At 41.7% G+C, this 26,102-nt stretch overlaps 2 long non-coding RNA genes across 5 annotated transcripts in view; both read left to right on the plus strand.

The window, feature by feature from the left end:
• LOC138065985 (uncharacterized) overlaps positions 1-26,102 on the plus strand; it is a 151,172-nt gene that overhangs the window by 81,527 nt on the left and 43,543 nt on the right. For all 4 annotated transcript variants that reach the window (XR_011139086.1, XR_011139085.1, XR_011139084.1 and 1 more), the window contains one exon: positions 1,220-1,350. This is a non-coding gene — a long non-coding RNA (uncharacterized lncRNA). The remainder of the gene's footprint in view (positions 1-1,219; positions 1,351-26,102) is intronic.
• LOC138065986 (uncharacterized) lies at positions 3,494-6,765 on the plus strand. The gene is made up of 3 exons (XR_011139088.1): positions 3,494-3,571; positions 3,985-4,722; positions 4,817-6,765. It is a non-coding gene; the product is annotated as an uncharacterized lncRNA (long non-coding RNA).

Consider the following 26,102-nt stretch of genomic DNA (forward strand, 5'->3'; position numbering starts at 1 on the left):
AAACTGTTTCAGCTGGGGCACAGAAGATACTGCCTCTGCATTATAAAAGCTATTGTTTCAGTTCCCTTACAACCTTTTGATGGAAGGCTAGGAAAGGAACTGAGATCAAGCATCATTACCTCCCTGCATAAATCTATGCAGGTCTGATCACATCATCTTGAATAGGATGTAGTAGGACTGGAAAATGCACAGAAAAGGGCAAGAAGGAATGATTGATAGTGTAGCTTTTGCAACCGAAGGATAAACCACATTCTCCAGTTTGGAAAAAAAGTGACTGTAGGAAGAGAGTTGAGTGGTGCCGTGAATGGCATGGAGAAGGTGAGTAAGGAAAGGCTATGGGCTGCCATAAGGCAAAAACATTTGATGAAATTCACTGGGATGCAGGTTTAAAGGTCTTCAAGAGAGAACTTTTCTCACAGTGGTTGATAAGCAATGAAACTCATTGCTGCAGAATGTGAGCAAGGCCAAATGTTTAAAAGGGTTCAAAATGGGATTAGATAACATGGATCAATGTAATTACCTTGATGATAGTTCAGCAATGATTAAGGGGTTTAGGAGGTAAAAAAAGGAGCATAAGAATGAGTGATTCATCTCAAAGGAAGAATGACAAATTGTTATCCTGTGTCCTTCTTGCAATGATTGCTAGTATCACTGCGTGACCCACCATGTTATTCTAGGTACTAAGTCAGCTCTAGCTGTGATGGCAGAAGTACCATTCTACAAAGTGTAAATTCCTAAGTGAAAGCGTTAAAGAACAAGGGAGAGAGTCATGAAACACTACTGGTTAAGGCATATTTGCTCACTCAGTCTCCCAGAAGAGTAGTATCGTAACTGTACCTATTTGAAAAGGCCATAAGAAAATGACTACTGCCATGGAGTGTCCAAAATTGATGCCCATTGTGACATAGCTGCCCTGTATCCCACAGTCAGGTCCTTAGGGAATTCTTGAAATGAAAGTTACATCAGGACCATTGTGTTTAATCTATTATAGTGGCTATTTTAGATTCCTGTAAATTGGAAATAAGAGCAGGAAAAAATAAGATTCAACCAAGAACATATGAACCTAAATGAAATTCTGCAACTGTTTAAAGATGCTGTAGAAGGTTCCATTTTAAACAACTTGCTAAGGAGGTGTTTTTTCACGGAGAGTCTTAGTTCAGTAGATGATGGACTACACTCTGTATTTTTGAAATCTTATATAGTTAACTTTTCTTAACAGGTGGTGGTGTTTTGTGGCATTCCTTTAACTGCTACGTGGGGATTTTCTTCTTCCTTGCTCCACCATCCCAAGAATTTGAAGAATTAATGAAGTGAATATCATGGTTCATTAGTATTTCGTCATCCTGAATGGTATGTGACAAAGTTTTAACCTTATGGTTGATATATGTGTTTTGGAGTTAGTTCCTTTGGCAGGGGCAGGGAAGTAGATACAAAGGTCCTAGGATCAGATCATTTCTGCTCAACTGGATGGTCATTCTGGGGCAGAATACTTACCAGAAACTGGTCTGCAGGCAGTGAAAATGAGACAGGTTTCAATACGCAGAGTCTGGAATGGGCTCAAAGGCTAACATGACTGACATAAGAGATCTGATCTCTGATCTTGGTTATGTGCGAGTAGTCAAAAATAGTGTTATTTTCGCTAGAAGAGTTTGTTCTGCTTCTGCCTTTATACCTGGCACAGAGGCAGTAACTCCAAGGCACAAAGCAGGAACTCCCACGCACAGCCCTTGATTGCTTCTTTTTCAACTCACCATGCAGATGCCATATGTGAATCTAGCAAGTGGCACTTCCTAATGTAAAGCACTATCACTTTCCTAAAAGTACAAGCTTAAATAGACTGTATACTTGCATATATGAAATCAGTATCACACCTAGCCTGTGAAGAAAGATAGACTTCAAATAGGACAGGTGTTCCTTACGAATATCAAATGGTAGCTATGAGTATTGGTGGCAAAAGGCCAAAAATTTAGACATTACAGAAACCTGGATTCCTGTGTACATGTGAAATAAAACCTAATTAATGAAGGCTACGCTGAAACTCTCTATCATACTTGTATCGGGCTGTCTCCCTCCTTTTCTGTTTTCATCCTCTGCCACAGCACCATATAGATCAGGATAGAGAAATAGGTAATCTTAAGTGATTCTTCACTTGGTGAGTCTTGAGTGGAGAAAAAAGTGAGGAGGCCTGGGGAATGTCTGTCTTTATGTCCTCCATGTTTAAACAACAAGGCTGCTTCAGAGAAGATCCAGAGCTAACATGCAGAGACACTGCAGGTTTGAATAAGATGGATTCTGGTCTGGATCTCCAAAGCACCACTAGGTAAATTACGAAGGGCAGAATCTTCATTACGGTGATTTAGGAGGCGTAAAGAGACATAATTTGGTTTGTGGATCTCAAGTGGAGTTTTCAAGGCTGACAATTAATAATCTGAAATTGACTTGTAAACTGAATGAACCTGACACAGGGTCATGGAGACAAAATTCAATTTGGAGGCACCAGTGCCTTTTTTCTAGTCACTTGCGAGAACACCATGGAACTATGTTTGCAGATACTGTTATATTTCTCCCCTCCTTCTTCAGTGCTTTTCTCCCTCCTTCCCATCCCCCACTTCAAGCTTTTCTCTGGGGATTTAAGTGTTTAACTTCTTAATCTTGTAATCTGAAGTAACAAGACAGTTGGGTGACATTTTACAAGATGAAAACCATTGAGTCAGCCTCTCATAACTTCACAACTGTTAAAATCCCCATATGACTAATCTCTAATTCCCAGCAGTCTACTGCAAATAAAATCATATATTGAACTGTGCAGCTTTACTATCCCAAATAAAGCTCCCACACGACTTCCAGTTCAGCTCAGAGCTTGGTTAGCCTAATACCATGGTAATGTTTATACAGATCACAGACTACATTAAATAAAACTCTCCCCATAAACGTTCCTGGAAGGTTATATTAAGGTAAACAGTCCATGAAATCTCTTTAAAAATGCAGGGTGCCAGGCCTCCAGTGAAATGGTAGTTAGGAAGATTAAGCCACAACAGTAATTCTGAAAGTGTATCTTGAGTCCTTCACAACAAAAGGACTACTCTGAAAACAAGATGCCTACGCTGATTTCTGACCCTGTCCTTTCAAAGCTGCATGTGAAGGGTCTTTTGGGTGCCAGCTGTCTTTGTGTATTCACCAGAGGCAGGTTCCTGGGCCTAGGACATCTCACTTGCTCCGATTCCTTTCCCAGTAACTACTTAAAAAGGATATTAAGGCATATATGCCAGCTGTACTCTCTCATGATTTCTCAGTTAGCTCTCAAAGCAGTGAGATGATCTCTGAGTTGGGAGGCAAATGGAAAGACAGCAAGAACCAAATCTATGCACTTGCAAGGAAAAGATGGGGCATGGTCTATGCTTACTTTTAATGGCACCTGTCTCTGAAGTGGCCAAGCAACTGTTTCTGAGCTTCACGGGGATTACAAATCGTTAAAGTGCTGCTCTTCTGTGCAGCACAGGACCTTTCTTCTGTGCAAGACAGCAAACATGGCTGCCGTGCCTGTTCTTCTGGGTGATGGGCAGCACCTCAGGTAAGAGCTGCTGCAGGGCTGGGCTCCTGGCTCTTATGCACAGAGACGTTTGAAGATAAGGTCCTGGTCTGGGGAGGCAGAGTGAGCCATAGGAGGGTAGTTCTTGATAAATGAAGATTTTGCTATGTGGCCGGCTTAGTAGATCAGAAAGTCTGACTCTTTCTGTTACTTGACCTTTCCACGTTGGGCACTGGTACAATGGCAGTATATTATGACTCTGTAATATACACTGTTTTCAAAAATGGAATATATCTTTGCTAGCAGATGTGTTTCACTTGAACTGCAGGGTGTCAGACTGTAAATATGAAAACTCTAGTGCTACACTTACAATTACAGTATTGAGGAAGCTTCCAGAATGCAGTCAGAGCTGCACTGGATATAATATTGGGCCTTGCATGTTTCTCTTTATTTAGCAAACGCTGCTCTTTGGAACATGACCTGTGCCACTGTGGCTTTTCATTGTATTTTTAATGTCTGAGGAGCAAAACCCACAAAAGCAGACCTCAAGAGTGCTGTGTGCTGTACGGCCTGCGTGACTGCCATCAGTGATATATTCCCGTCACCCGAGAGGGAAAAGGCAAATGCAGATAAAACATTTATCCCTTATGAGAAGGCTACCTGAACTGCTTGACTTGAAGGGGGCTGGCAGAGGCTGCTCACTGGAGAGCATCCGGGCCAAATTCAGAGCTTCACTGCGCCCGCATAACGGACAGCAGAATCCAGGTTTTCGCTTCCCGGTTGCTGGTACAAATTTGTCGTGCCTGCTTACCATCTGTGACACGAAAGGGTGATTTCTGCCCCTGCCCGGGGGAGAAAGCCTGCATAAAATTAACCGATGCCTGCAGACCTGGCACCTTTCAGCAGAGAAGCCAAAAGGGCACTGGCTGAGAGCCTAGCTCCCCTTTGGCCCCCCACCGCGGTCCCGTCGCATCAGACTGGAACAGCAGAGAAGCGCGTGGTGCTGCCCACTGTGCCACAGCTGCTCTGAGCTGCGGCAACGTACTTCTTCAGGGCTGTCAGTCCTGCATGGTCTGTCACGGTCTCCGCATGGATGCAGACTTTTAAAAGGAGTTGAAAAACGTCAGGGATTTTGTCCATGTGATCTGCCCCTGCTGTGCAGATCGGCGTCAATGTGCAATGCAGAAATACAGGTAAGATTTGAAAATAAGCACACAGACACTCACATGAACTTTTCACTCCAATTGTGAATGGGGATTTATTTTTTAGAATGTCTGTTTATTTCAGATGGCCACATACAGGCCTGCACCCTAAGGGCTTTCACCTCTCTGTGACAGACGAGACCTACAACTACCCAGGAAAATGGTAGCACGTTCATTCCCTCCTCTGCTTTGGGCTGCTCTTCTAGTGTTTTTGTCTCAGCATCACATTTGATTACAAACCCAGCTGGAGCTGCATTGTCTCTTCTGAGGTATCTTGCCATTGTTCTATAGATGAACAAGATAGGCAGCCAAATACAGCCTGGTCCCCATTCCTCTGCAGATGGAAAATAGCGCCTCTTCTCACATCAGATGTGTAAGTATTGGGAATTATCTTTGGTGCGACACGCTTCTCCCACAGGACCAATCCCAGCCTAATGGTAGTTGTAATGAAACACTGAGAGAAGTGAGATGTATCTGCAGCAAGAAGGGAAAAACTTTGAAGGCTTAAGTGACATAGATGTTTCCATTTTAGTCCTCTATATACTTTCATATTTTTACTTGTTTTTTTTTCACTTGCACTTTTTTCTGAGACCAATTATGTTGCTAGTGAAAATCTTCCTAACTTGAGGTTTTTTTTCCTGCAAGTAGTCTAATTTGAGCAATATTGATCAGATATCTCTAGCTGCAAATGGAATGGAAAAGAAAAACTCTTTTTTGTTATATAAAACAAATTTGGTTACCCTCTCCCCCAACTTTTAACAGCTAAAATAGCTTAGAAAAGGAGTAAATTGTTTGGCATGAAAATATTCCAGAAAGAAAGTACACTGAGGTTTCCCAGGATCTGAAGTTAGTTTTTATGTGGTAGAGTTTTGCTAACTGTGTCTAGTGCATTTTGTAGAGTTCCTGGTTCCCAGACTCAAGACTATCAAAATCTTGGCCTTCACTTAGGGAGATGCTTCTGGCTATCACAATTGCAATAAAAGTATAGTGACCAAGAGACGTGGTCAGTGACTTCATGCCATACCCGCAAGAGGCACAGCCCATCCCTTGTGGCTAGATGGGTACTAACGTGAAGAGTCGCCATTCTGCTGTCCCGTGGTGCTTTCCCTACCCGCAAGAGGTTCGGACCCCTTACCCCACTGCTTGTTCCTGTCTCACCAAAAACAAAGGACTGCCTGTGTTCCGCCCTGAAATTTTGCTCTAAATTATCAGCAAAGCTTGTAAAGTTCACAGGTAAACAGATCTACCACGCTTTATCCGCAATCAATTTTGACTGATTGATCTTGTTAAAGCATGGAGTTTTGCAGTCTTGTTATTTCATATGACTTTCATTTGTCTGTGTTTAAAAGTAAGATCCTAGTGTGGGTGGCTACAAGAAAATAGTTTGAGAACAAAAACCCTTCAACATCAAAAATCTGAAGACAAATAAATTTCCCCCAAAAGTCATAATTGTTTTAAAAGGCCCTAAAGCATTCTGATAAGGAACTGTTTCGTTAATTTTGCATGCTAATGGCTGGCGAGTACTGGTTAGGAAGGCTGAGTATGTAACGCACAGAATCAAATGTTGTTCAGTTTAACAGTGAGCAGTAGATCTAGAAATGTTACGGAAAACTGCTGCACACTTGGGTTTTATTGTAGGAAACCCTATCATTATGCTGCAGAGGAGCTTTTCAGCTAACCAAGTATGCGGGACAGGGCATTTTCATAGCATCCAGCCAAGCATGTGAAATACTCTACAAGATAGCAGGGCAAAGATGGGTAAAGACTGAGAATAAGAAGGAATTAGTCTTGTATTTCTTAGGGCAGCTAAAAGGTGAAGTGAGGGATCCCCATTTGTTCTTGCCTATAACTGTGTCTAAGTTAAGGTGTATGCCTGTGTAGCTATTCATTTTTGGTATTTTTGAGCATTGCTTTTTAAAAGTCTTTTTACAGCTTATGCATGCTTTTACCTAATTCTTTGCAAGCACATGGAGCCTGAGAGGTACTCAGGCTGAAGCTACTTCAAGTTTTTCTTGTTTTTCATCATTTTTCTTCAAAATAATAAAATAAAAAAAGAGACAAGGAAATCCCATCCTGTGAAGTCTTTGCTTCCACCCATTTGCTGTTCCCTGATACACTCAGTAAGGAACTACTGCAAAGCATCTGACCACATCAAAGTGTGTTTTCCAGCAATATCAATGCAAGGGATCTTGAGCAGAAGTAGTGTGCCTGATATTGGCGCTACGGTTAACACAGTGTAGAATGGCAGCCTCTCCATAACACAAGACTCTTTAGCATTTTTCACACATTTTCCCACATTTCTTTGAAATGTACAAAGTCATACTCTTAAACACATTGAGAGCCAACAGATGTGGCACTGAGATGTTTGTGCTAAGTGTTGCAGCCTACCTGGGTGTAAAGGTGGTGTGTACTGTACACTGGTTGCTCAGACAATTTTTTCCTAAATTTTAGGGTAAATTTTGTAGTATGTGCATACTGTCTGAAGAGATTCATGGAGAATTTGTTCTTCAAGTTGAGGAACGTAATGCAACCTTTATCCTGGTATCTGAATAAGGCCTCAAACGAGGGCCCTCATAACCTTCCAGCACACAAAGACTAGGTCAGGCCTGGGGGTGGACACCGTGGAGAAGAGCTCCATGATGTTAAGTCTGACAGAATAAAAGCAGCAGTGGAAGCTTTTGGAGGTCAGGTGCTAGGCTTGTAAGGGGTGGAGGGATGAAATAGATGTTTTCCCCTACATAGGTTCCCAGGCCAAAGACTGAGCGTGCAGTACCTTTTGCAATCAGTTCTTCTTCTCAAGAATGGTCTTAGTAGAGATGCCATATGCACAGCATTGTGTTAAAAGTAGATCTGATTGTTTCTCATGGCAATAGTAGGGCAGTAAATGCGACAGTAGCAAGAGAAAGACCAAATGGAAGCTCATTTCAGTTGGAGGCTCCTTTTCCACTGCTTCTTCTATTACTGAAAGAAAGGTGTCTGAGAGATAATAGAAGACATAGCAGCCTGTAAGCTACCTTACCTCATTAACTTAGACCACGATAAAACACAGCTTTTTAAAACAAAATTTAAATAGCCAGAGCCTTTCTGTGGAAATTAATTTCCTCGGGAAATAGTTTAATGTAACTCATCACCTACTTCACTGAACATTATTCATCCCCGTCACTAGTGACAGAAGTACTTGACAGAACTGCCGAAAACTGGGTCATGTGGTGGATAAAACATAGTCTGCTCCCCAGGGCTGCTTACATCCTGGACCTCCTGAGATAGCATTAAAAAATGAATACCTGCAGACCACCAGGAGCACTTGGTGCAGTGTTTCAGAACTCAGCTTTGGTCCATAAAGGAGAAAGATCCTGTAATGGTATCAACCTGCAAAGTAGGTATATACAGAGAAACTTTTGGCTGCCCATCTCTATTTCTGAGCTGATACTGTGCTGATTTGTTCCTGAGTGTCGATAGCTGTATACTGTTGGACGATGCAATTTCTACCCTTGTGGGCCTACTTCCTGGTTTTGGGACTTCACCAGACTTTGGGACCTCTTGAGGACTTCACTGATGTAGTGGCAGCAGTTCATGGTTCTCAAGCCCTCACCAGGCTCATTCACAAGAGGAGTGGTGCCTCTGTGATGACACTGTGGCACTGCTCCCTTGCTAAGCACCTAGTACCCATGGTTACAGTGGGACATGTTGGGCTGTGAGGGCAGTGGTCACTGCCAGAACATCCATTTCATGTCTCCCCCAGGGAAAGACTATGGGGCATGTTGATCTCAATGTCTTTATAACTCTTTATTCAAAGTGCAAAGCACTATTGTTAAGGACTTTTAAAAAAATCATGTCTTTTACTTCAAAAGCAACCTGCGGAGAACTAAAGAAATGAAAACTGTGATCTGTTTTTGATGTATAATGACCTGCACAGGTTATTACTTCCCTCTCCCTCTCCCTCTCCCTCTCCCTTTCCCATTCCTTTCTAGAAAGCCCAGAGGTCTTCCCATTTATTATTTTAACAATTTCTTCTACAGCCTCAAAGCACTTTTAAAAGCCCTCTCTCTCCTTAGTATGTGCCTTAGTGGTGCCTGCCCACCACTCTGTCTGGATACCTTTGTAGGGCCAGGAGGCAACACCCACTTCGTTCCAAAGGTGAAGCTGCCTGAGATGGCTGAAGCTTACAAGCAACATATGGCTGCCAAAGGGGAGAGGTCCTTTTCCTACTTGTCCTCCCTACCTCTGCTGTTACTCTCAGCTATGCAGTCCCTTATCTGTCTATGTCCCTTGTACTAGCTCTGTAACTTGTAAAACTCTTTGCTGAGCTAATTCCACTCCTTAACCAGGCTTTTTTTTTTTTTTTCTGAGTTAATTTGCTGCTGGATTAGTGGGTTGTACCAATTCCAGAGGCTCCCAGCAAGCACCTGAGCTGCAGCAAGTTAAGCAAGAGAGCATGTCTAGGAGTGATATAGGGAATGAAAATATGTGCTAGGTGTGCGTTGCCTTCCAGCAGTGGCAGTGAGATGTCGGATGGGCTCAGCCACCCTATGTTGTTTCTCCACGAGAGGTGGAGTCTCTCATCGCTTGAGCCACAGTGACTTACCACGTGTGTACTCTTAGCCTGCCTCTACTACGGGAAGTAGAGGCCTTCCCGTAAAAATACTTCCCTAAATGTTCAGGGAAGAAGAGTGTTACTGTTTTCTGTTAGCCACATTTCACCAGGATGTGGGCTGCTCTTACAGCAGTGACTCTACTGCGGTGGTGTATGCCCTTGGCTTGGAAGAGAGTATTCCTTTGAGGGATTTCTCAGGGTAAACAGAGGTGTGGATTTGGCCCTTACAGTGTGTCATAGGGGAGAAAGAAAAATATCTTTTTATCTGTCTCCCGCACACTGACGTTCTGGATAGAAGTGTGTGATTGCTGCCTGGTTAGCCTTGAAGCAGTGCTGATTAGGGAAAAAAAAGGCTGCCCACATTGGGAGAGGAAAGTTGAATTCACAAATTTGAATGGCAAAGGACCGCAGCAGTATGAAAGATAATGCCAGTGGATCAGCTCATGTTAATATTGCCCTGCTATCAGCATTTCATCCCCATTGCCTAGCAGTTACATCTGGGTGTTTCCCATGTGGGAGAATGAAGTGGAGATCCCTCCTGGGAAACAATGACACCTCTGTTTGTTAGGCTTCTGTCTCAGTTGGTGCTACACAAAAGAAAAGAGCAGGAAAGGCTTTAACAGCTACGCAGAGAGCCCCACTACTCTGAGAAGCATGAACGTTATGTTGGTAGATGGGCACTGTTGCCTTTCATCGGTTATCTTCTTCCATTAGAAGACTTTAAATTTTTAAGTGGTGCGCAAGATCATGAGGGCTTTTACTGGGTGGGTTCTGATTTTCATGTGGGTTTTGAATGTGAAGGAGAAGCTGATGCATTAAGAAGTACTCATGAATCTTCTCTATTTCCAGCCTTCCCCCTGGGAACTATTGATGGTCATTTCATCTTTCTTATGTGACTTTTAAGATCCTCAAAAAAAAAAAAAAAAGGAAATGGTTTTCTGGTTACTTCCCAATGGGATATCTTACAAAGGAATAGGAGGGCTGAAAAATGAGAGGTGGAACATAAATTCTGCAGAATTTAGATTCGACTGAGCCTACAGTCAGGATCCTCAAAATTTATCTTGATCATAGGTCCTAAGTAAAGGAAAAACCCTGGAAGAGAAAATAAAAAAAAATAGCAGAAATAATAAACTACAACATTTCTATCATAATTTGAATTAACAAGCTAAAATAATCATACTGATGCACAACACATCCAGCAATACTATCGTCTTGCAGATGGGAAGTGAGGAAGCCGCATTAATGAATTATGGGTGTAAAGAAAGGTCATTTTTTCCTATCGCTTATACTTCACATCAGTCAGTGTGTCCCATTTACTCTTTCTTCTAACCAGAATGCTGGGCATTCCAAAGTCTTTTTTTCTCTGCTATTTTACAGTTGAGGTGATTTCTAATTCACTTTAAAACTCGCTATAGGTATGGACAATAACTTGGTCGTATAAACAAAATACTCCTCACTTTGAAGATATAGTTTGAAGGGCAGGTGGAGAAATGCCCTGCAATTAAAGATATTTTCAGGTTCAAAGAACAAAGAGGGAAAGCGCACAGACCTGAGAAAGAAAGGTAAGCAACTTATCTATTGGAGCAACTGCCTTGAAGTTAGTGGAATTATTTCTCCAGGGAGAGTATGGTCTTAGGAGTCAAATTGCCACTAAAAAAAACCCAAATCAAGAGCAGCAAATTGGATTGATTTTGCTCCAAGTATCCTTCCTCCGATTTTGCCCCTAATTGAAAAGTGAAGAAGGATGTGGTAAATTCAGTTATTTTTTTTTTCTCTCACTTTTACACTCTACCCTGAAGTAACTCATCTCCGTATCCATTTTATTTAGGGAGGGGGCAGGAGGGGGAATGGAGGCCGCTAGGTTAAATGTTCAAAGGTGGGCACCTGCATAAGAATTCAGCAATTCAATTTAAATGGAAAAACTATGGTTTTACAGACAGAGAACTTCTGCATCTCTGGCTGAAGCTGGGGGAAGTTTTGTGCTCGGTATCTATGAGAAGGGAGCTGCTTATACACAGATGCAAGGTGTAAGCGCATGTTGCTGGTCTGAGTGACCTAATCAAACACACGCACACACTCAGGGTGGGGAGAGAAAGGGGGAAGTTGCAAAGTGGAATTTAGGAGTTCAAGTCTCTTTCTGCTTTTTTTTGCGTGTGTCTCTGTTTCCTCTCCTAAAACACGCACACATAACAGACTACATGTTTCTTCCTGCTTTTTGGGCTGTCTTGCACAACTTTCCCTCAGAGCTCCTGAACATCCAAAGCACTTTGCACGATACTTCCCTCTTGGTTTCTCATTTTTCCATTTCTGATGTTAATGTTTCTCACCAGGTTCCTTCTCTCTGTTATTTATTTATGAAATGAAAGCTTTCTCCCCCAAGTTATTTTTTTCCCCGGAGAATGGATGACGGGGTGCACAAAACACATTGAAGTGTTACTTGCATGATTTGAGACAAGAAAAGCAAGATGCCAACTCTTGGGAAAAGCTCAGGGGTTGTTGCGTAATTTATGTCAATTTTGCTGCAGCAAAATCTGTTTTTGTGTCTGGCTCTGCAAAGATAAAACTTCTGTGACATGTTTTGCAGCTCCTCTTGTGTGTGAGAGAGTAAGGGACACTTTGACTCGCTTGAGATCCCTAGAAATGTTAAAAAAGAAAGAGGAAAAAAAAAGTACAAGAAAACACACACATGGAACTCATGAGGTGATGTAACCAGGTGTCTTTTCATGTGTATCCTTTATTTTCTCTTCTATCATCTAGTCAAATTTAAACAAGCTAATCCCATGATGGATTAAAGCTGTGATGTTTTCATGCCATATTTCAGTGTTCTGGGCTTTTCTTATGGGTCAGCTTGCTTTCTCATGGTCGGGTTAGCTTTGAGGTTTGGTGGAAACATAGGAAAGTGGAAGGAAATAACTATTTGCACACGGAATGGTAGAAGGTAATGCCTTTGCCTCAGCAAAGGAATGGTTATACATACCTGTAATCATGATGAAATCTCCTCAGGCAATTAAATGGTCCCTTAAAGCATCTGGGAAATAGGTTGTTTGATTTGGCTTCATTGAACTCTCACATGATTTCCTCTGTTTGGGTGTGGCGAGATGGCTTTTTTTTTCTTTTTAGAACCACCAGACATGGTTCCTGTTCAGCATGCCAGAAACAGTTCTGCTTTGTGAAGGCAACTTCCAAGACTCTGTATGATGGCCTATAGAGCTAAACAGTTACTTCTTTAAAAATGCAGAGAGGCTAGGTCAGACAGTGCTTGGGCTGGGGCATCTGGGTCGTTCTACTACCTCTGCTGTCAAAAAGGGTTGTATTTAGTTTCCCTGGGAGCTTCATGGTGTTCGCTTAAATCTGGTATGTCTGGCAAAATGAGCACGAAACTTGTATGTGGAAGGTCCAGTGCCTTTTGACAGTCTTGCTGTGTGGCTCATCTGATCTGTGCCCCAGTGGTGGCCTGGCAGCTCCTTGGGAGGCTGTGCTGGGCAACTGGGTAGTGTACATGGAGCAGTCCCCATTCCCCAGGCTCATCCTGAGGTGGTAACCAAGGCTGGTTGCCTGCTACCAAAACCAATCCATCTGGCCATAGTTTCCCTCCAAGTTGCTTCCAGGCTCATCATGCAGACAGGAGAAGTTAAGATAGATACATGCTTTTTTGCCTGTTGTTGGTTAATGTCTTTTATAAACAACTTGGGCTCCATCCAAATCATACTGAAGTCAGTAGGATTCTTCTGAGTCTGTAGCGCTGGAACAAGGCCTGTTTGCAGCCACATACTTTGAAAGATTGGAGAGCCAAATTCAATTCTGACTTAAGAGGGTACCCCTCCCTCGCACTCTGATACTTACTACCATTAAGAATTTCAGTCAGAGTGTCTCAGCTTCCATGCATGATAATTTGGCGCATGGTCCCTGCCTGAAGCCCTTTGTGACCAAATATTGACTTATAAATCCCTGCTGTGGCTAATAGTTCAAAGAAATAAAGCTGCGTCTTATTGTGTCCTTTATCCCATGCTCTGTTGGTTTTATCCTAAGTCAGGATTGTCCTTACTGTAAAAGGTAATTATTGGTCATGAGGAGTCTGAAGCTTTCTCTCTAGTGAAAGAGAGTCAGTTACCCCCCATTCTGTATGTGTTAGTTTTTCACATTTAGGGAAGTCCTGGAATAGAAATCCTGTTTTCCTGCAAGAACATAGCACGAGACTCAGCATCACAGACTTCCTAACTGCCCCAAACCTTTGTATCTCAATAACTCTGGACTAAGAAGAGCTCTTCTGTTTGTGGAAAGAACAGTTCTTGTTCTTGGCTTTGTTTTTGGCCCTTGCAGAAACAAGTAATAAAAAGTGATAGTGGGTTTGAACTGCAATGATCTTGCATGTCTGCTGAGTTAAGGACTGGACCCTGAAAACTGGCTTTTAAAGGTCTAACTCAGTCTGGGCTGACTTTCCTACTTGGGCATGCATTTACTTGCGAGCGTGGTTTAGCATTTGGAAAATTAAGTACATAATTTACAGCTGAAAAGGGAGGCCAGGTTTCTTTTCTGAAGTCTGACCCTAGATGTGGACAGGCCATGCTAATGGGAGTCCTTATGCCTCTTCAGTAAACCCACCCTGAATATGGTCATAAAACTTATATTCATAAGTCTTGGCTCTGAGAGATAGTAGGTTTGAACAATTTCTACTGAAAGGAGTCAGTACTGTTGTATTTAGCATGCTTCAAGATAGTAACAAAGGGGTCTGTACTATACTTTCTTCTACATGAAGATACTGCTGGTATTAAATATTTATATAGGTGGAAATATTTTCTTTGTGGTTGGAACTGTGGTTATACTATAGCAAGATAACCCAACCAGTTCCTGTGAAACCACTAGCCTATCTCGTTGAGACAATATCCGCTGGGCTGGGTAACGAGAACAGTCCGAGACTGAAATGGTTTGACAGGCCTTACTTTATCGATCATGGCATAAGCACACAACTAGGGATAGGAAGGAATCATTTTAGCATGTGATGGGAGCACAAGCACACAAGCAAACAAGCGTATCTGTCATCATGAGAAGTCAGGTTTCTGGAGCTTTCCACTTGCAGAGAGCCAGCTTTCCATATGTTCCACACATTTCCAAGTCTTCTGTACATTCAACATGTGTCCACATGCAAAGGAAAAATCAGTCCCTGATATGGCTCTTATTCAGAGCAGAGAATGACGAATTGCCTCACATATGACTTAGTCAACAGCAGCTGTGGCTGGTGTGCAGTTACTGTCTTGTGCCAGCAAAATTGTTGGTAATTATTGTGTAGCGCTTGGCTATGAAATGGGAAGGACTTTTGTCTCCAAATCTGCTGTTCGTTTGCAAGGCACTGGCAGCTGTTGTCCTGCTGGAGTTGAATGCAGCATGTTTAGAAGATGTATACATCATACTCGTCCAGAAAAGCTTTCTTGCTTCCATCTTGTTTTTTCTGTTGAACACTCTTCATGTTAGTTTAAACTTTGTCCTTTGTAAATATGGTGCATATCTCTGGTGGTAAAGGAATGAATGGTTGATTATAGGCTGGCCTTAAACTGGATGTCTGGATCCAAAGTCTAGAAAACTTGGAAAAAAGTCTGAGTCTCATATTGAACTCTAGATCTCTGGCTCATGGCTAATGGGCAGCTGTAACAACAGGCTGCAGGATAGATGCATAAAATCAAGTCATGCAGTCAAAATTTATTTCTGAACTTAAGACAGTAGCTAGAGCCTAATGCAGAGGCATCTCAGACCCGCTCTGTAACAATCTGCAATCCACTTACAAAGGGGAATTCAGAACAAAAATGTTCTTGCTTTGGAAATGCTCTATAGAGCTTGTAATTTCAGAACGTTCTTGCGTATTGCCTGGTACTTTTTAGAGCCACGTTTTCCAAACCTCATGTCTGTTGCGTAAAAAGGTGATGTGTACTTTACCATCCACACAGTTCATTCTGTGCCCACAGCACAGAACCATGTTTTTATCACCAATTCAGACAATAGCTGTGTTTTTCCTGAGACAGTGTAAATCTCCTTCAAGGAGATTTAAGAGGATACCTTCATTTATTTTAGATGATATAAATAGGCCCATAAGGGCCAATGCTCTGTTTTACACAGCTTTAGGCTGCTGTTATTTCTATTCTTTCCAGTGGTGCAAGCAGTTCCCCTTTCTGTGTAATGCAGTGAGGAACTGGTCACGTAATATTGGCCAACACAATTTTTGTTTCCTCTCTAGGGACTGTTTCAAGTTGGATACAAATGGAGGAAAAATGGGCTGGTTTAGGAGCACGAGGTGTTCTCTGCCACTCTAGATGCAGAAAAAATTTCCAGCCCTTCATACTTGAATTTTTTGTAACTAATTTGAAGTTTCCTCTTGCTTGATCTGTCAGTACACAAGGGCTAAAATGGAAAGAAAAAGTGATAAGAATGAACGTCCTTGGCAGTGTTGATTAAAGCTGAAGCCAGGCCTTCTTGCAACTCTGTGCATTGCTTTATGGGACCTGAGCATTCACTGACCCACTGAAGAAAGATGATCAGGTCAAATGAAGATCAGGCTATAGCATTGCGAAAAACCATTTGTTTTGCAAGAACACTTATAATCTAAGCCTCAGCTGAAGGCTATTTCAAAGCACGCTGGTCCGGAGAATGCACAACAGTTTCAATATTTTCTTTTTTTATATGTTCTTCACTTAGATTTCTCATCACTCAAAAAACATGCGGCCCACTGAATGGTATTGAATGCTTTTTAGCCTCTAGAAGTGAAAACACTCTCTGTAATTGATGGTTTGTTTTAAGACCACAGGAAACTACTTGTCACTATCCATTAATGAGCACTTTCCTAGCTGTTTGCCATCTTAAGAAAAATAGATGATGAAGCAAAAAAAAAAAAAAACCTCATCCACAGTCTGCTATTTTATCCCTCAGTCAAACTAATAGTGAACTAACTCTTCACATAAAATACCATTTGCATTATCTATGCTCGCTATTTTTTCCTAACCTCATTAAAACCTGCCAGAATAAGAAAAAATGAGCTCAATCTACAGTGAGCTAGTCCTGTCTCAGGAGGAGGGAGGCTGTTGCCCTTCGTAGCAGAGGCTGGGAACATGGTTGAGTCGGGGCCTGGACCTATTTGGGGATGGATGGTGCAGGAGGGGGAATAACTACCCCGGCGAATGAGTGGGTGTCTGGAGTGCAGGCTGGGCTGTCCATCCGAGCTCATATGGGAAACAGCAGCGGTGACAGCAGAAGGGCAAATGCTGACCCATGTTCCCAACCTTAGCATGCAGGCAGCGCGGCAGCCTTCTCACCTCCACCTCATCGGCACCTCTGGCTGCAACAGTGATATAAATAATTTATCAATGAGATTTATGGGCTGTGGTATCTTAGATTGTATTTAGTCACAATAAGGCTCACCAAGATAATTGCCCTGCAATTCATGTGGTAAAAGCACATTAAAGTGTAAGAATGGAGCTGACATCTTCAAGTCACTGATTAAAAGGGAAAATATCTCTCTTCTCAAAACAATTATGAAAAAATGTTTTTCTCTTTCTGGCATTTTTTGGGCAAATTTCTAAAGGCATACTCTCTCCACAGGTTGAATTGGTATCTGTTAGAATTTAAGGCTCTTTGGCTGTAAAAGCTCATTGTTTTGCTCTTTCTCTCCGTAATCAAACCAGTGTGTCAGACTTGATACATTTACTCCATACGGAGGAGGATATTGTAATTGCTTTATGAACAAAAAATGGACTCATTGCTTGTAGATAGCCTATTTCTTTTTTAAAATTGGAAAATCTTCCCTTTTGTTTGTCTGAATAATTGATGTTTTTTGTTCTCCACAGCCATTTTCTGACATGCAAATAGCAATTTATTTTTATGTGGGATAAATCCTTCCTGTGTGCTTCCCACTCTGTGAAATGGGGAGAGGGGGGAGAATATACCTTTTTCCACGAAAATAATAGTGACTGAATTATAGCATGACTCAAGTGGGCACTGCTCTAAGCAATAATATCAAAGTTGTCTCAATTGTATGTGGGCTTTAATGGTCTCTGGATGCTGCTGGCAGTTAGTCCGTAGATCCGTGAGTCAAGGCAACTGTTAAAATCTCTCTGAACTTTAGGTGGGGCCCAAATGACTTATTATGAGGTGCTAGTAGAGTCATTTGAACGCATAACAGAGAACTGACTGAAAAACAGGGCCAGCCAGGAGCATAGGTGGTATAGGTTTTTGCCTTGGGCAGCAGCAGGCTGCCAGGGGCACAGCAAACTAGTTGTGTCTTCATAGCTTGCATTGCTTGTGCCAGCATCCAGGGAAATCAGGTTTGCTGCTGCTGCCAGGGCAGGGATCAGGATGTGTGGGACTGGGGCCAGCTGCTTTCAGCAGTCACCGCTCCTGCCTGTTTCCCTTTTGACAGCAGGAGCTGCTGGAGATGAGATGAATGGGCTGATGATTTAAGGGGTTTCTTTTTCCTGGTGATCATAGTCTATTCTTCACCAAAGGTGGTGGCCTGTTCAAATCTTGCAAGATTTGCAGCCTATCTAAGTGTAGGTGGGGTTCCTGTTAGGTCTCTGCTACTAGCCCATGATGCATCCCAGTTGGAAGCCACAAACCCACCATTGTTCTCTTCATCCTCTGAGTTAAATTCTGCACAGGTGCCTGGCGTTCCTGGAGACGGGTGACAGGCGATGTGTTTTGGAGTTCCCACAGCTCTGCGGGGTGATTGTATTTTCCAGCGCAGGGAGATGTGGGTGTTTTGTCACAACCTTTTGTAGCAAATTTCAAAGTATTTAATACAATAGATAGTATTGTACTATATATGTAGTATGCATGACATATTGTAATGCAATATGTGGTAGAATATACATGATGTGAAGAAATTTTTATTAAAATTTCAAGTACAAAGACATGCATTGCTTTGACTCTCTCTGTCCTTAATGATAGAACTCAATCACTAAGTCAGGTTTTACAGTCCCCTTGACAAAATCATTGTTCCAAGATCTTTCACGATACTGGGTTGTGCAGCAAGTTAAAGTAAGGGAAACATCATGGTTTCTGGGGACAGAACTGACTGCATAGCATAACCAACAGTTCAGAGTGGTTTTCTAAAGGACGTGTCCGACTTTCACCATCTCATTTCAAGACTTCTGTCTTCACTAAGGACTGCTAGTGAAACAGAAGTACAATCCCAGCTCTGTAGTGAGAGACTGAAGTGAAGAGCTAAACTGAGAACTGGGCAGAAAATTTTATGTTCCATCTGGAAAGGTGCCATTTTCTGGTAATCCTGGCCCTGTACACGCTCTTCAGGCAGTTGCATTAGAAACAATTGTGGATGTTGCAATATTGATTGGTTTTAGGAACAGAAAGGAAAATATTTGTTTGAGAGCCTGAAAGCCAGAAATCATTTTGCACCTGGCTGCAGGATGAATATCATTACTTCTGAGAGCAGCCGTGCAGGCCAGTGTGGCTGGTTTGGAACAAACATCCCAGGCAAGGCTTGTTCAGGTAGTAATCTTTGTAAGCACATCTTTTTTCCTCTGTCATGAAATTAAAGCATGATTAAAGGAATATATGTATGCGGGGAATGTGTTGACCATGTTTAAGTCAGATTCTACTAACTGACACCCTAACAGCCATCTAACGTCACTGTCGTGGTTTCACTGGTAGAAAGTGGCAATGGAGCACCGGAGATAGGCAAATAAAGGGTTTATAATTAAATTTCTTCTGGTATCCAGAAAAGGTAGAGATTTCCCCTTTGCTATTCTAAGTAACTTCTTGTCTTTAACTATTTTATGCATGTTTTTCTCTTTTAGAGGTATGTTTGTGCAGTTGCAAATTCTGTTGTGGCTGAGCAAGTAAGTTACCATCTGTTAGCTGAGTTGTGGAGGCCGAGCTGATGCCTTCTTGTAACCTGTCCCAATTATTAAAGAAAACATGTTAGCATAAACTGCTCCCTGCCTGTACTCCATGTAATAACCCTTGTGCGACACATCATGTTTGAAAAGGAAAGTCCAGGTAACTGGAACTCTGATGCTGATTGTGGTGAGATTTCAGACGTAACCATTGCAAGTGGCGTATATTTAAGTACCTAAAGAAACACGGTGTTCAGCTTTGCTCCATGAAATTCAACTCCCTGCTTTTGTGTATGATTGAGCATGCCCTATAGCAAAAAAGGAGAAGATGTGGAAAAAAATCTCTGTGCAGAGTAACTAAAACTTGGCAGAAATATTTCCAGGCTCTCCAGCTAAATGGTTAGCTCTGTGTCCAGCACAAAGCAGTATTTTCTACTAAGACTGAATGAAACATGCCTGCATTTACTGGTACTTTTATACTGAGTGAGGCAGTATATGTTTTTAGGCACATACATTTCTTACATAAAAAAGGAGCATATTTGATCTATTGCTTTCCAAAGTTTGGGATTAAGGTACCCAAGTTGGAGTCATATTTGTATTTAAAAAGTAGCTTTTTGTTGCCTTATTACAGAGAAGGCTACTCATAATAGTTGTAAGGCAGTTGTCGCTGGTATGTAAGCACTGGTACTGCCACTGCATTGCCTTACAGCAGTAGAAACAAACCACTGAATGATGAATATTTAATGAATACGTTGACGTATATCTGCAGTGAATCATTCACTACAGAATTGTAAATAAAACAGTATTTTTAATTCAGTACCTAAGGCTATTAAAGCACACCTTGTATGAGTTATGTCCACAGGGGAAAGAAGCTAAGGTTAGACTAAGCTGGGCTGCAAACTGTGTGTGTGTGTGTGTGTGTGTGTGTGTATGCATATATAAAATTTATTTATTTATTTTCCTGATGGCAATAGGTAGTGCCAGGATCAATTTTCAATATAAGCATATGGATGTTTGGGTGTCTGTGCACCCAAAGCTAGATGTTTAGATGTGCCTGATTTAAATTCAGCTGTTAAAATGCATAATTTGTTCTCACATCATTTTCGTCTGCTCCATGTGTGTTTGCATTAAGATAATCTTCAAGCAGGTGACCACACTGTATTTTCTCACTTTGGACTTCTCACCTCACTCAGGATGGAGGAAGCTTATACGTTTCCTTTTATTCTCACCACTTGGTGTTGAAACCTTTATGTTATTTAATACATATCTTCTAAACCCTGCACTGACTACAGACTTTCCTGAGGGACTTTGAATGCTCTGATCATGGTTTCTAAGTTCTTTATGAGCATGAGTGGATTTCTGCCTTCAGCTAGCACTCCAGTGAGGTGCAATGGTGTTAGCCCCATTTCCCATGTGAGCTTTTGAGATGCACATGTTAAAGCCATTGTGCACATCATTGCCTGATGTGTCCACTCATTTGGGATTCTGTATCTGAGATGCTGGAAATCGGGGTACTTAGAATTTCATTCTCTTTTTATATTTGCATTTAAAGCACAGGTCCTGTTGACCTGCAGTGGGAGCAGGGAATTCTTTTTTTTAATCCATATATCCCAAATTGGGCACCTGGCAAACGAAGCATGAGAATGTTTAGGACACTTGCTTAGGAAGGATCTTAGGGAACTCTGTGACAGAGCAGGAAATTTGTGACAGAGACGGGGAAAATGAGGCTGAATGAGGCTGGAAACTGTGGGAAAATAGAATATAACTAAACATTGGATCTTGGTGTATACGCTCCGTGGGAAAGAATTAGGGTTTGCACAGGCATGTCCTCACTTTTGGGTGCTAGAATTTGCAACATTATATTTCTTTGAACTGAGGAATATGGAATTTGTGCATGGTCTTTCCGAGGGTGAGAGAACTAGTCTCTGCAGACTGCCTGAAAATGGGTATTTGGTTCAGTTGTTTGCTCTCTTTGGTTACGTGATTTCTTAAGCCTGCATTAGACTGACTTTATTCCCAAGCTGAGTAGCATATTCCTTGACAAGTAGCCTCACAAGTTCAAAACAATGTGCTACAAAACAGCACTAGTATGAAAATCAGTAACTGGCAAGACTGGCTGCTTAAAGTGCTGTAGAAAAATAGCAAGAAAATAAGCGTATGCGAGACCAGAAGGTGGTTTATCCTACTTGCAGTTCTCATATGCTCTCACTCAAGCTTATTGTGACATACCCTGGGGACTCAGCCTAATGGCAGAAATATTAAACTTTGGCATGAAGGGAATGGACGGTATAACTTGGTCAGAAGGGTACCCAAGAGGTTTTATTATTCTTTTCTGTGATATTTATGGTGAAGCAGCTTCAGATTTGTAGGAATAATTCTTATTTCATTTCCTTCTGAGACTCTTCTGCTATGAAAAGTGTTAGTTTAAAGAAAAGTGTTGGTTTAAAGAAACTATGCAGAAATAAGCAAACATTAAATTTCTCAGAAATGCTTCCACTCCATTTTTCCAAATGTTGTAGGCATCTAAAATCTGATTTCTGAAGATAAGATGAAAGCAGAGCTGCAAAATGGTTCAGGGTTTTGGAAAGTAACATATATTCATGGGCTTAAAGAGATTGAGAGTAACTTGATATCAGAACAGCAAGGGCCCTTAGTAGGACACATGGTTTAAGTATGTTATGAACAGAGGAACAGCTCTAGCCAGGAGTGTTTCAAAAAACAGAACTTCAGAATATTCTACTAGGTAGGACATTCTCTTAAGAAGATCAAATCCTGCCCTCATTTGATTAGAAAAAGGAGAACCCTTGTCTTCAGTACTCCAAATGAATAGCCTCATCACTGAAACTAGAAGAAAAAGGTCAGAGAATTCCCCCTCACTGACCTGATGTGAAGCACATATGTGAAAAGCTCTCCTTCCTCGTTTTCAGATTCCTATTGCTTGGATTCAAATATTTAATCTGATCCCAAACTGATTCCATTTTAATCTCTCCCCAAATTCAAGGGCTTTTTGAGGGGGATCTACCCTGATTGAATTTGAATATTACTTCCTCAAACGACACAATCCGTTTCATCACAGTTCCTTCCACGGTTTGCGAAGCCCCAAGGGGGTGTCAGCGAGAGAATGAGCCAGAGCTGCCCTAGAAATTGTATTTTTGAGCTGTTACTGCTTTAGCTCTCAGCCTGACAGAAAAACAAAAAAGAAATGAATCAGGAGCACGTAATGAAAGCGAAGGTGCTCCTGATGCTGGTGGAAATGCAACCTGGAGGCCTTTGCCAGTGAATTAGAGATGTTGGCTTTTGTGTTTCTTTGGTGAGTGAGTCACTGTGGCTGTGTACATCTTCCCTTTTTAAGCATTCACAGCAGCATTTTTTTCCCTATGCATATGACTGTTTCCAAATACTAGCTTCAGATACCTCTACGTGGGCTTCTGCAAGTCTATAGGAACTCTCTCTGCTTTGCTGTATAGGAACCAGCTCTGACCCACTCTAACCCAGGAGCCACTTAGCCCTCTTAGCATGGTCCGAAACCTGGCCTAATCTCTCTGGCAGGGTTTAAAAGCTCACGCTCAGATTTTGCTAGCTGGCTTTCCATTATAATTGTGGATTCTTGTGCAGATGGATCAAAATAGAGGCAGACTGAGCTCGCAGTTACTTGCAAAGTAAGATTGACTTTATCCTATGAATTTACTGTACAAGAGAGAGCAAACCTAAATAGCATGCCAATTTCTGACTCCATTTTTCATTGTTTCTCCAGTTCTGGGGAAGCTACTGCCTTGTCTGAATATGAACTGTGGGGAGGAAATGCCAGAGAGAAAATCGTGCCTCATATGAGATGTCCTTGTTATATTGGATTTTTCAGTAGAACATGGGGCTGTTCCCTGCAATGTCACATACAAGATGTCACTTTGTGGCATATGACTTTAATTTGAACTTTCTCATTGCTGATTCTGTTTTGTCAATGTTTTACTGCTCTGCTGAGCTGGCACTGCCGGAAGCAGATTGTTCCTTATCAATTGCTGACAGGAAATGTTGCAGAAGGATGGACAGAGCAGCGTGGCTGCTGGGCACTTGCAATGGGAGATAATTTCCTGAATGGCATGAAACAGCATGGTTTGTTTATCATCTAAAAAGCCCAGGTCTTAAGGCATTTTTCTCTAAGTCCACTGCAGAAGAATAAAAGCATGAGAAAGAAACTTAAAAATAGGATATATCCTGAACCATTGCACATGCCATCTGTTCTCAGAGAAACAACTGGTAGAAAAAAATAACCTTGGGTTCAAACCATGCATGAAGTTGCCATTTAAAATAAGCGGGGTTGGCTTTGTTATTTTTATTTTTTGGAGGTGTGGGGAAGGGTTGTTTGATGGCAACTGAAAGAAAATAGAAATGTGGAACTAGAGTGTATGTGTTACAGACATGTAGAGGAGAGGCATCGTGAAGACCTGTTAAATAACAAATGCTAAGATGTAAAATCATAGTGACACTGGAAGGCACCCATGTGCAGTTTTAAATCACTTCATGCAATAAGGTTTCTGCCCACAGCCAGAAGGTGGTTTTAAGGGAAGATATCTGTATTACTGGTCACGAACAGATAAAAGTCAAAGACCTATTTTTTCTCGAATTTACAGCAGGCCCAGCAGGGCCCAATTCTCCATAGCTTCCTTACCCTGCCTGGCTGATCTGAAACCATCCAGTTTCACAGTGAAGGAGAAATCAATAGTTTAGGGAATAGCAACTCCATTCCCACATGCTCTTCCCAAATCACACCCAGTGCCATTGGCTGAGGAAATATGACCAAAGTCTCTTCATGCTTTGGCTATTCCAAGCTATCAGTACAGCTTCTTTATTAGTCATATTTAAGGTGTGATTACGTGATTGAAAGGAACTGAGTTCTCATGGGTTGGCAAGTTGCTGTCTGCCCACTGAGCTGCAGTAGCTAACTGTGCCGCATGCCCCAAGTCTGATGCAAAATCTTGAAGTCCAATTAGCAGCCTGGTCACTTGTGCTGTTTTGGATACCCTGCTGTGGAGAAAAGTGCGATACCTTTGACATACTCCTGTGATTTGTGTTGGTGCTGGAACAGCCCAAAGGCACACAAATAGCCAGTTACAGGAGCTCAGCTGCTGAGCGTCGACTCGCTTGCCTGCTTTTGTGTGAACCCATGGCTTCAAAGTGTCTATGGGCTACTTGCAGGTGAGGTAGTGTATGAAATCAGCAAGCCACCGTAGTGACATAAAGCCTACGTCCTGAGAGTCTTAAATTGGTTAGAGGTCTGCAAATGAGATCCCTGCATTTCAGAGGGTTTGCTCCTATTCTGCATTGATACGAAGAACATCAGACTTGTTTTTAAGACATATGCCAGGAAACCGTAGATGAGGTAAAGAGGATGAACACCGCATGGCATTTGCTCTAACAGGACAGTCACATTCCAAGTGAGTGTCCTAATCCTGTCAACCTCACTGTTTTTGCTAATCCCAAATGGAGCAGTGTTGTGACGTAAGACAAGTGCATTTTAATGAAAAGGTTTGATGATAGTGATGTTTGTAGTTCTTTTCTTTTTATGTCTCACATCCCAGGAATAGCTACAGTGATGTAGTGTTGCTATTTAGAATGTTTTCCAAAACATGTTTTGAATTTGATGTCTGTGGGATTGATAATTTTGCTTGAAAATGAGTGCACCTAAGGTAAGAGCTGTACAACTGCATTTGCAGGCTCTGTCAGTCAATCTGAATTAGGCCTGCCATACTTCCCGTCTTCTTATCCCCAGTCTGAGCGCTGAGTGGTACTAACTTGTGTGCAGCCTTCGTGACAGCAAGTAAAGGGTAGGGTAAGTCTACCTAAACACATTTTCTACTGTGCTGGGGCGGGGGGAATAAAGCACTAACCTGCTTACCAGTATTTGGTCCTAGTCCACTTCTGAGGTTAAGACCTTTTGGTACTAGCTCTGGAGGATGATTAATTCTTGTGTGATGTTGATGCAGTTACACTCTATTGTTGCATGGTCTGAGGACATGCCTGAATTGCGGTGCAGCAAAACATCACTGCGATGTCCCATAGTAAAGTAACAAAACACTGTGGACACGTAAAACTCCCTGAAAGCACGAAAAGGGATGTGGCTGGCGTATTTCACAGTGGCTGGGATAGCATGCTTCTAATTTCACAATTGATAACAAGGACAAAAATCACAATTTTTGCAGGAAATCTAGTTTTCTGCCAGAAATAGTTTCATCCTGGGACAGTGCAGGCAACTTACAAGCCCAGAGAGGGAGGTAACACTGACTTCCTGTTTAAAACAAAATACACCATTCATACTCATATTTCTAGGTTCTAGGCTTGCATGTGGTTCAGTTATAGTCAACATTTTAGCAATCTAGAAACATTTCAAAAACATTCTGCTTTTGTATACCAGCCCTTCCGTCTTTTGGCAATGATGGTCTTGATCTCCCATGGCAGAAGTTGAATACCTCTCTAAAACTGAAGTAAAATCCTCTGTACTCTGAAATGTTAGATCAGTCTTTTTTTTTTTTTTTTTTGCAACTGTTAAGCTTAATGCATTTTTAAAGCATCCCTCTACTTTAAGGTAAGGTAAAGTTATGAAAAGTGAATGTATAACACTGCATATATATTTACTGTACATGTATCTGTTAGTGAGAGACCTGGACTTTCAGAGTTTAGAAGACTAAACTCTGCCACCTCCTTAATTTGGCGGAGATGCGGCCTTACTCCCGGGTTTTGATCTAGTTGTGAAGTTGGTAGCTTTATGAATCTTTATAATGGGTTAAATTAAAACTCTGTTTTTAGGCAATCCTGAAATTTTGGCCTAAAATATATGAGCTGGCTCACAGTACATTCCCACTGTGGGCTTATATGTTTGTATCCTATCACGTTTTCTTCTGTGACTTCAACCTCATGTTTTCTGTGTTGCCTAATATTTAAACAAG

The sequence above is a fragment of the Struthio camelus genome, chromosome 2 (genome assembly GCF_040807025.1).
Source record: "Struthio camelus isolate bStrCam1 chromosome 2, bStrCam1.hap1, whole genome shotgun sequence".
NCBI lineage: Eukaryota > Metazoa > Chordata > Aves > Struthioniformes > Struthionidae > Struthio > Struthio camelus.